The sequence below is a fragment of the Haliotis rufescens genome, unplaced genomic scaffold (genome assembly GCF_023055435.1).
Source record: "Haliotis rufescens isolate VD_foot unplaced genomic scaffold, xgHalRufe1.0.p SCAF_12, whole genome shotgun sequence".
Taxonomy (NCBI): domain Eukaryota; kingdom Metazoa; phylum Mollusca; class Gastropoda; order Lepetellida; family Haliotidae; genus Haliotis; species Haliotis rufescens.
The window spans coordinates 41755762-41767918 of NW_025963802.1; the positions used below are offsets into that span (position 1 = coordinate 41755762).

Genomic DNA, 12157 nt, shown 5'->3' on the forward strand with positions numbered 1-12157 from the left:
TGGGTTCTTGACTCTGTCTTTTCCTCTCCATTGTGTTGGCTCGCCTTAATATAACTGAACAAAGTGGCGCTGTTCCCCGACTCACTCAACAGGAATTCGGGGTTTATAAAGAGGTTTGTTTAATATTTTACATGCCAATTGTATATGTGACTATGGATAAGATATATGGATAAACAACTTCTTTATTACAATTAGGGGCGACGTTCGTTGTGGGTTCTTACACCGTTATCAAGCAAGTGATGTACAGAGTATGGTTGACAAGTATATATTCAGGATAGGAGGCAGTGTTTATACAGTTGGGTAGGTTTAAGATGCAGTTATACTACTGGAGTGGAGAAGTCTGTTATGTACACAGAAGGTGACATATTGTCCGGTGAAGCCTGTAATGAAACAAAAGAGTGAAGCCAGTAATATAAACAATAAAAGGATTATGGCTGATTGGGGTCTTTGATGAGTTGATGGTACGCCGGAGGTATGTAATAGCCTTGGTCACACCTGTTTGATGGTTGGAGTCTTTTGATGTTTTTGACTCCAACTTGCTTGATAACGGTGTAAGAACCCACACTGAACGTCGCTCCTAATTGCAATAAAGAAGTTGTTCATCCATATATCTTATCCTTACTTACTTAGACTCCAACTTCTAAATGAAGAAGAAAGAAGAATTGTATATGCTTTTTGTCTACATCGCATGTCATGTCACAATACGATATTGTCGCGCCGCATTGTTGATGCTTACACACGGGTTGTATTTCTATGCCAGATTAAATCCCTATTTTGACATAAACCCCAAACGACATCCATGACAGCTGTGACCATCTTTCCGAGGCAAGGGTTTTAAGTGACCATAAAAGTCCAGTTCCGACCCTTGCCGAACTAGGATGGAAAAGGGGTCCAACCTCGCTATGAGTGCATCAAATATATTGTGCACATTGATTAAAAACATGAAAAAGATGTGGAAAATATCTACCAAAGCCGAGTTGACGGGACACATTCTTTGCAAATCCTGTAGTCGACCGAAATCTACACGGCAGTTTACGAACCGGATGCCGATTTTATAATTGGACTATGTACGAGTATAGCTAGACTGGTTAATCCAACTAAACTCTACCTTCACAATTCCAGCCATGTATGGCAGGGGTGGAAACTGGACTTCTATAGCCAGTAAACGCCCTTGCCTCGGGTAGATGGCTGTGACAGTTAAATACCAGTTCATCTATATTTTGCTTCCACTAACCATATATATATATACCCAAAGTGGGCGATGGATAGGTGATATACGTCTGGTAGTTTATTGGCAATAACACTGTGTGTGGAACTCATTCGACTTTTATCGAACATGAAGGGTGTATATGCTCAGAATACTTCCATAGTGAAGCCAGGGTCTTCGCGTTGGTTGCCTTTGCTTAAAGACGTGACCTTAACCCTTGATGCTTTGCACCATAGCGATCTTAGACTCAGACTGGACTTTGTTCCCGTCAAAACTCCGAGCGGTTTATATGCCGGGACATGCGCCAGGTGGCAAACTAAGGTTAACCAAGAATACAATAACAGCACAGTTTCACTTCATTACATCAACAGCATGATGTATATTGAACAAGGACGACTGGCGTCTTATACCAGTGTCATAGTTTGGTTTATTACAAATAAGTGACTGGCAGTGTTCGAAAAATTCACCTCTCCATGCACAGCCCATTGAACAAATGAGCTAGTAATCTGCCACACAGACCTTGAAACAGACACATCTTATACTATTTGATATCTGTATAGATAACTGCAGTTTCAGTACATGAGACGTTGGGTTCCTCTTTATTATATTTTATTAATCTAACAACCGTATCTTCTTTTATATATTTTCATTTCTGAAACAGTTATATTCGTCTAATAAGCTAGTCACAACCTAAGTATTCATATTTCTGTATGATACACTGTTATAATCTCTGGCGGTCTACACCACCTTATCCTAACCACTTCAGCGATCACTAGCTGTCCACATGCCCACCCACCCTCCATGGGTTTGACCGTGTACTCAATGGTGATCAACGGCTCAGACTGGCTGTGTACAATGACGTCTTGTTGGTTATATGCCGGGACATGCGCCTGGGTGAGAATCCCCACGTTCTTACAAAGTCAAGGCATGTTTTACTTGCGATCACATATCTAAATCAACGCATATTAACAATCTGTCGGTCAGTTTGAGGCCAGTCACGAAATGAACAGCTGCCGCTTCAGCGGGAGTCAAGGCTCTGGTCGCTCATTCATGTAAATGGGATTGGTGTCAATCACCGGGCAGAAAGTCCTAATGCAGTGCCCACTCAGATATGGAAATGGTTGTTAATGATTTCCAACTATTTTGGGCACTTGGTATTTAGATTTTACCAGGGAGCACGGGTGGTCCTGTCATCTAAAGCGCCGCAATTCGCTGTGCGGAGTTGGTGCCAAAGGGTTCGAATTCAAGATTCGCAATATTTGGTTCTTTTTCAGCACCACATCCGCGATCATCAGTTTCACAAAAGTGATAAACTTCATCATTTCGGTCTCCCCTTCTAATTAACTGACAACATGATGTAACTGAAATACTGTTCAAGTAGACGGAAAAATCACCACACTTTTACCACGACTACAATTTTTCTTTCCATGAAAAATCAGCTTATTTGAGTTGCTCTTTAGGTTTCTCAAATTTTTCCTTGAACACCACCCCCTTTCTTTATGAGCAGAATTTGTAGTAACCCTTGCATCAATGTGTGTACCCTGACAACGTCGCCCCCTTGATGGAATGTCAGTGTGACGTTATGTTTCGACTCACTCACTCTGACCTTACTTATACCGGAAGCCGTCCTTGGGAATTCGAGATAAAATGCCAACGAAATGAGGATCGGGTGGATGGACATTACAGAACGGACGTTTTCAGTCCCCGGTTTGCATGGTCATACTCAATTATTTACAGGCCGACGTGATATGGCTGGAAGATTTTTAATACGGCGTTTACACAGCATTCATTCACTAATGCAGTTTTCGCTAATGAAATCATTCTGGAGTTACTAGTCCTTGACTCTCCTGATGTAATATTTCTATTTCCTGCAGGGCACAATTAACGGCCAGAACGACGCTGCCCGATGCATCATTACTTCTGTAATGAGATAGTGTTCATGTTGTAATGATTAACCAGTGCTGACATGCTTGGATGTGGTGTGTAATTACGACCACCCGAGTCTTCGCTTGTGTTCATATTCAGAATCTTTACGTAATATTTTCTATTGATTTTATCACAGTTACACATTGATTATATAACGACCAAAACATGTCTTCCAACGTTGTTGACTGTGAAACTGGTATACAGATCCTGAAACAAATAGATCCAATACAGCCCATGCAAGTCTATAATATTTGGCAAGTCGAGACTACTGCAGTATCTAAAAAATGAAGAAGGTCCCTGGGCTCCTATTTATTATATTTTATAACTATAATTTAACAAATTTTGGTGTAAAATATATTCATTTCAGAGACTTGATGTCAGTCTACTGGTAGGCGTATATCATCAGTTATTCCATGATGATCAAGCCAGAAATACAATTAAATGTAAAACAAATAGGTCTTTCCAACGCAGCATCTTGTCTCTGCAGATACTAACTAGACGCATTCAGAAATTGGTAGACTGCAAATGTACCTCCAAGGTCGATAGCATATTATTCCGTTTCTGATGCTGATGACAGTGGGACTAGCACATCTTGAGTCAAGAGCATGAAAGTATTCATGCTTTGCACCCTTAACCATTAAGATAGAAAATCTCCGTCCGAAAATCGATAGCTCTCGTGTGTAATGTATACCATATCGCGTGTCATGTAGCAACAATTGATCTTTGTAAGCTATAAATATAGCTAGGTCGATGCTGTTATTTTGATGAATGGAGTCTCGCCTAACGGCGTAGAGTTTCAGCTGCTACTTGAGATGTAGATGTGACATGTCGGCATCCAATTTGAAAAAAAAATCCTCTTTGAGATAAATTAGTACCCTTTTTGTTCATGGTTAGGCTACGCTTCTGTCACGCTATTGTGATAATCTTGTATTCTAAATACTCTGAAAGTCCGTTTTATTCAAAACATAAATCTGCGCGTACCCTTGCTTCAATAAGTCGATGGAACCTCATCACAGACTCCAATAACTCCGCGGGTCAAAAGTTGAAATCGTTCAGACACACTTCTACTACGCAGCTAGAGGTTATGGCCGGACAACTGACCACGTGTAGCAGGTTAATTACTGCCCACTACGGCCATCGTGTCCATTGATATCAATCGTCACAGCTGACCTGTTCCGCATGCGTCAGAACTTCTGAACTTCAAAGGTGAAGGTCGCGTGGAAGGGTATCTCAGTCAACACGTTTTTTATCGTTGGTTAATTCTCCTCCGTCAAAAATAAGGAGATCATACACTTCATGTTAAGTTAATTCGCCGTTTAATGTATTACCAAGAATAGGCAGAGTAGGACAAGGACAGTCTGGTTTCACAAACGGACCCGGGTTTGATTCCAACCTGGGTACTGAAAATGTAGCCGATTCCCGGTGTGACATGACTGACTGCAAACGTATATTATCTCACTCGCTCACTCACTACATTGTAACTGACTCATGTCAATACTACTGTTGGGGCGGTCGGGTAGCCCAGTGGTTAAAGCGCTCGCTCGTCACGCCGAAGACCCGGGTTCGATTCCCGACATGGGTACAATGTGTGAAGCCCATTTCTTGTGTCCCCCGCCGTGATATTGCTGGAACATTGCGAAAAGCGGCCTAAAATCAAACTCACTCACTCCCTTATACTAATGTTTATTAGTATTATTACCCGTAAGGTTAGAAATAACCGAGTTAATAAAAATCGTATGTGCACTAGTGCAAATATCCCTTCATGCGCACGAATTTGTTTAATATCTCCTTGTTCTCGTCGCTATATGGCTGAAGTAATGCCGATGCGTCGTTAACACACTCACTCGGATCTTATCGTGAAGTAAGGTCAGAATGACGTCACACTAAAAACGAAGTCAGCTGAAGATTGTTGACGTCATTCGACAATTGTGGTTTTCTAAGACGGCAGTCGTGATCAGGGCATTTTTTTAAAGGGGAGCTCAAACAAAGAAATAATGGGTAATAACAAACTTATTATACTCGTATGTCTGTTACTCTGATTTTACGAAACTCGTGAAAGAATTGATGTCTTACCCTCGTTCTAGCTCAGGAAATACAAAAAGTCTGACACTTGTTTCGTAAGATCAGTATGACACACACGTTCGTACAATAAGCTCGTATAATAAGCTCGTATAATAATCTCTATCTATGTACTTACAAATCTGAATTCATGCAATTAATAAACGGCACTGTCACCATGAACAACTATTTTAGACAGTGAAGAGTAGAAGTAGGTTGTAAATAAGTTTAGTGTGGAGAGATCGTCATTCTGTATATGTATTACTGTAACTGGGGAATTGTTTTAAACCAACTGGTACATGAGTACACCTTCTTTATAACTAAAACACTGATTTAATCATTTATTTCAGAAATGATATAAGTTCAGCATTTTTGTCAATATATCTGTAACCTGTCGCCCCTTCAATAGAAAGACACCATGTTGATTCATATGCAAATATGTAACAGACTGCCTTGAAATTAAATATACTGAACCGCAAAAGAGACGTCACCCCAAGTAAACATTGCATGAATAGTTGTCTTTAAAATATCTGGGTATTTTTTGTCAAAGTTTCTAAAATTTAGCATTACTTTGTCCTGAAAAATGAAATTTGATGATAAAAAACAAAACAGATGACAATAAAACCGATCGCCCAAACGCATCACGGCAACGGCCATGGTAACCCTAGTATGCACCTGAGTTTCGTGCAAATTGAAATGCACATGCGTTCCCCCATTTCTTGCCCTTTAAAAATCAACCCAGATCGGATAACATTCATTCGTTATTGTATTGCTACCGCATGCCAAGATTGACAAGAAATCAGCGACACCAAGCCCTTGGACGTTTGCAAACTGGACAAACCGCCTGACAAGGAGCCAATGCATTTCCACGTAAGGACCATATACAGGCTCCAGAAACGGTACCAGACCACCAACACTACAGATGACCGACCACGTAGTGGAAGACCGAGGGTCACCACCCTACGTCAGGATCGTCAGATTCATCGTCAGCATCATCAAGATCGCCTTGTTACTGCTGCGGAAACTGCTCGACAGACCATCGGGACACACCAGCGACACACCGTGCGTCGACGATTGACGAGCAGACACCTCCACTGTCACAGGCCACACCGAGGAACCATTCTGACACCACGTCATCGCCGGGACCGTCTTCAGTTGGCAACACAGCACCAGCATTGGCGCCACCAGCAGTGGAGAAGAGTCCTCTTCTCAGACGAGAGCCGTTACTGTATTTCAACAGCAGATGGCAGAGAGAGAGAGAGAGAGAGAGAGAGTCGTGGGGAACGTTATTCGGATGCTTGTGTTGTTGAGAGAGACTCTTGGGGTGGTCCGAGCATCATGGTGTGGGGTGGAATTGGTCTTACACAGAGGGTCGGCCCTGTGGTCTTCCAGGACATCGGTCCAGGGAGAGACAATGGTATCACAGCAGCTCGGTACATTGATCAAGACTTGAGACCACACGCCATACCTCATTTGGCACGTCGCCGCAACCACGAGTTCCAGTATGATAACGCCCGTGCCCACACTGCGAGAGCAACAAGAGACTTCCTCCAGCAGAATGGCACCAGAACCATGCAGTGGCCTGCCCTCAGTCCCGATTTAAATGCCACTGAGCACCTGTGGGACGAGATTCAAAGACGGCTGAATGACGTCCGACCAAGGCCGACAACTGAAGGTGAACTGCGTCAGGCGTTCCTGAGAGTGTGGGCTCAAGTGCCTATGGCCTTCATCATTCCATGTATCGACGTTGCACGGCAGTCATCAATGCGGACACACGAGATACTGACTTGTGATGCCATTTTCTCAGAGACTAGTGTTGTGTTTCACTTTGAGAACAATTGATACTTTAATTTCAACCTTGATGATCAGTTTTGCCAAGTTTCATCTTTTTAATATGTCTCAAAGTAAGGTTTCTCATATATCTATCCATGATGACTTTTCTTTTGCGGTTAGGTATATGTATATATCTCTTGAGGGTTATTTCATCAAATATATTTGAAAACAGTGTATATACTGAACTACTATGGAGTCAAGAATATAAGTAATTGTAACTTGCGTATTACTGTTTATGTTGGTCACTACCTGTGACCACTGTTCGGTGCGTTATGGCTGGCCTATTTGTCCATGTGTAAGTACGCATTTCAAGAAAGCATCGTTGTCAAAGCTCTCTTGTCGTGATCTTGAAATGGAGATAATCCCATTGTGTTTTAAACATTCTTATGCTGAAACGCTTGGTTCCAATTATAAATAAGAGGCATTTAATATACAGTTAGACTACAGTACCCCATGTGTCAAAACGTATTAGGTTTATCTTCCGAGTCACTCATTCGCTCAAGACCGTTTTGTTTTATATTGATGTTTTAATCATGTTTATTGACAAAGTGAAACAGAAACTAAAATCACACATAACTAATGATGTCCAGAGCGTGATACTCTGAACAGATATGTCTTTATATGGCTAAAACATCGCCAACGAAACGTTCAATCGTAACTCACGTACTCACCGAAAGGTCGAAAGTCAGCTTCCTTTATATTTGTAAACTCTTAGGAGAGTCGACTGCAACTCCTTCGCATGGGACAACCAAGAACATATAAAACGTCAACGCCAGAAAAAAACCAGTCTCGATTATCCACCGAAACAGATTCCAATTGGTGCAAAAAATAGCGGTGACAATTATATGAATGAATCACTGAAAATCATTGTTGACATCAGGAGTTCGCGAAAAGTGTAAACACTCCCTGCGCAACCGACGGCACCGGCACCCACTCACCTAATCTGCTTGAAACGGTCGTCGTGGGGTCTTTAATACTGACTGCACTTGAGTGTATAACGTACAGCAGCAGGCATTGCACAAAAAAACAAAGTGTTTGTTTACAAATGTGCACACACATGCAAGCGAAATTTAAAAATTAAGAGCAGATTTGATTACGCTAATTGAGTGTCTATGCTGATAATGCACAGCCTGACATATTTTGACAGCATCCTGCTGTCTAAAGTAACAATATTTGCCCCAGACATAGATATACAGCACCACGTGTGGTCAGGGGCTTCGTTTGCACTTAGGTGCAGAACGCACATCAACGATGATACACCGTTCGTCACTTGCTGCGTAGTCTGCATCTACAGCGCGTTTGAGATAAGTACGGTTTTGTGTCTTATTTTCGTTACGACAGAGTGTTAAATTTAGCAACGTGATGCATTATTCTGATATTTTGAAGAAATAACAGTAATACATCTTGTTCAAGAGAGTTTGCTCAAAACACGTAGATATGCATTCAGTAATATGCATGTAATTTGTGAAACTAAATCTTGGCACGCTTCTAGAATTTTAATCTGGGGAATATTTCTGGAGGAAAGTTTCATCTTACTGTAGTGAAAATCATTAGTGCATTTAACTAGAGTTTGCTAATTTTAAAGACATGTGAGTTGATGGAATGTTTTCAGAATAGACAGCAATGAACAAACAATATGATAAGACGCTGTGGTCCTATTCTAATGCACATCTTGCTTCAGTCCATCGGTCTGGAAATGTACACCTTTTGTGAAACTGAGACATTGTCTCATCTGATAAGTGTATTTTTTCATTGGCGGCTTGAAGATGATAACAAAAGATATATTATCAGACGAGTGCTGTTTGAAGGCCTGATTAATAATGCAAGGCCATCGAACCAGGACTCCTTATTAAAACATTTGTTAGATATAAGATAGAGCCATGAGTTAAATTCGCGCAGAATTCCATACAGCTCAGCATTTTCTCATCCATACACTCAGCTCGCATATGAATTATGCACATGTAATATCACAGGCTAGTATGTCATACAGGCCCTCAGGCCTGAAACAAATATATCCAATAGAACCCATGCAAGTCTGTACCACTTGGCAAGTCTAGATTACTTCAGTTTCAGGAAATCAGGTGAGTCCCTGCAGGGGCTCCTTTCCTAGTATATTGTATTAACTTTTTTTTCTGTAAAATATTTTAATTTCAGAGACTAGATGCTAGTCTTACCCAGTGCGTTAGTTAACGTTCCAGACAACCCACGGTCAGCTGTTGGAGCGGGTCATTACATCCATTATCAAAGCAGCGAAACTGTAGACGCTGGTATTGTTGACCCAGATAGGCATGTATTCATATATGCGAGCCTGCCACAAGGTCACGCATTGTGATCCGACCCTACTGTAAACATTACCAATAACATGAAATTCTTCTATACTCTATAGGTAAATGTCCCAGCAGAACAGATTGTATCTAACGGCGGTGCGGCGATCATTCACCGCCTATTGGACTGTTTTCCTAATCTCAACTACAGGGCACTGTGGCCGGCTACGTACGTAGTTAAGCCGGCAGTAATGATTTGTTCTGATAGACACTAACTACTTGCCGCTGGCTGTACATTTGAATTACAGTCCATTACGAGAAAGTCAGGACCAGCGGAGACTGTTAAGATTTGACTGAAGTTAGACATTTAAGACGTTAGTTATGTCAGCGTCACACTGATCTCATATTCCGGCCATTCTTTGCATTGTGGGACAGAGAAAGGTGTGTGATTAAGAGGGGACAAAATGGTTATCCACATCAGGGAGACGGAATTGGGACGGGAACGTGGTTATCTGGAACAGAGGAATTGACGTTGGAACCAGAGCATGTGTGATTGTTTTGTAAATCTGGACTGATCTTTCATCAGAAAGAAAACAGGAAAACGATTTGATGGTTATTACCCCGACGGGTAATTCTAGTCTTTCGTCGTCGGGTGACTACATAGTTGCATCTGTGATGACATATTAACACTGATGAGGCGTGTGAATTAACACTTGTGACTGAGGTTGTATTACCCTTTGCTGCAATTTCTTTTGTATCAGCTGTGTGTCACCACTGACAGCGACTTCCTTTACCCCCACCTCTTCACCTCAATTATCCACTCTGATTAGGTTCTAAAGAACCACATGTTTTTTTCCATATAAGTTGAACGGGCAAGGATTTTCATCCAATCATTATTAGATTTGAAATAAAACGAAACTTCAGGACATTTTGGATGACACTTACAGGAACAGACACGGCCACTAGTCAGTTAGTCCGATACTATTGAAAATCAAGACCAACAATTAGTCTATGAAAACTTATATTACACAATACCCTTCTTGACTCTAAAAATAAAAATATAATTTTCCCCATGATGATTTCATATGATAACCACATGTGTGGAGATCAGACATCCCAGGTCACCCTGCACCCTGGTATCCCCCCCCCCCCCCCCCCCCCCCCCTCAATGCCTCTCCCCACTGCCTAGCTAGCTGTATTTTGTTACAATAAACTAGATGGGAGCACTGCCAGTGCTAGGCTGTCATCTGGCCAAGATTCTCTGATATGATAAGGGACTTAAATACCGATCTTCTCCCCAAAATAATATGACTGTGGAACAGAGCTAGATTGTGTTTGTTTTTTCATAAAATAAATATATTCCACAGTTATGGAGCAGGACTATTGAAAATCCTGAAAATATTGTCTTCTTCCAAGATTTAGCTATAAATACATAATCCACTACTCCGAAATGAGCTCTCAACTAGTTGGATTTGACCAAGGTGTCTACTCCTGAATCATTGATCACTGTCCTAGAAATGTACGGGTCTGAATACTTTGTTCTTCATATTCATCTTAACCTCCAATACAAGATCCATATCTTTAATACAATCACCTCGCCGTTACCTTATCTTTGAATTCATCCACGAACGAAGAACATAATGTCTTCATCAGAATCACTATACCTGATACATGATCCGCTCTTGTGATAATCCCAATCCCACTTTTTCAATAGCTAGTCCTCTGTACATGCGACATGAGTTCCACCGTTAAACTTCACCTTCACCTCTACTGTTGATGAAGATCACATTTAACTTCACCTTATCACCCACATCTGAGATGCACAGTTACATCCCCAGGCCCGTTCATGACCTATTCGCCCTTCATCTTTACCCGCTGAACCCAATTTAACATCTTCCAGTCACTGTTCTGAACTCGACAATGCACATTTCCCTCACCCGTCTCTGATAAACAGTCTGATACCCGCTACGTCAACCGTGACTGTGACGTCGTTTACAAAACCTTTTATCCTTAAACGTATAAATATACCTTGTGTTGTTGTAGACCCCCTGCGGCAGCGGACCCATCCCTACCTATCTGCCACGATACATCTTGGACTCGGTAGCCCCTTAATTATTGGTCCATCACAAGGAACTAAATTCACGATACTCTTTCATCATCCCTTATTTATTTCACACTCATCCTTTATATGTCCATCTTAATCCGCTGCACCTCTCTATCTTACCCTCACACCGTATCTAGCCTTACATACACCAGCAATTCAACCCTTACACACACCACTAAATCCGCTCTTACACACACCACTAAATCCGCTCTTACACACACCACTAAATCCGCTCTTACACACACCACTAAATCCGCTCTTACACACACCACTAAATCCGCTCTTACACCACCATATCCACTCTTACACACACCACTAAATCCGCTCTTACACACACCACTAAAACCTCTCTTACACCACTAAATCCACCCTTACACACACCACCAAATCCAACCCTACACCACCAAATCCACTCTTACACACAACTTAATCCCCTCTTACTCTCCACCAAATCCACTCTTACACACCACAAAATCCACTCTTACACACCACAAAATCCACTTTTACACACACCACAAAATCCACTTTTACACTCACCACTAAATCCCTTCTTACACACACCACTAAATCTCCTCTTACTCTCCACCAAATCCACTCTTACACACCACAATATCCACTCTTACACACCACAAAATCCACTTTTACACACAGCACTAAATCCACTCTTATTCACACCACTAAATCCCCTCTTACACTACTAATTCCACTCCTACACACACCACCAAATCCACTCTGACACTCCACAAAATCCCCTCTTACACACAC

The 12157-nt window shown here is 41.6% G+C and overlaps 1 protein-coding gene across 3 annotated transcripts in view; it reads left to right on the top strand.

The window, feature by feature from the left end:
- LOC124113908 overlaps positions 1-12157 on the top strand; it is a 99515-nt gene that overhangs the window by 21991 nt on the left and 65367 nt on the right. The window contains exon 1 of one of the 3 annotated variants that reach the window (XM_048393691.1): positions 8217-8332. The exons of the other annotated variants lie outside the window; for them this stretch is intronic. The gene's annotated coding sequence lies outside the window, so the exon portion shown is untranslated. Of the gene's footprint in view, positions 1-8216; positions 8333-12157 lie in introns of those variants that run through there. 3 annotated transcript variants of the gene reach the window in all.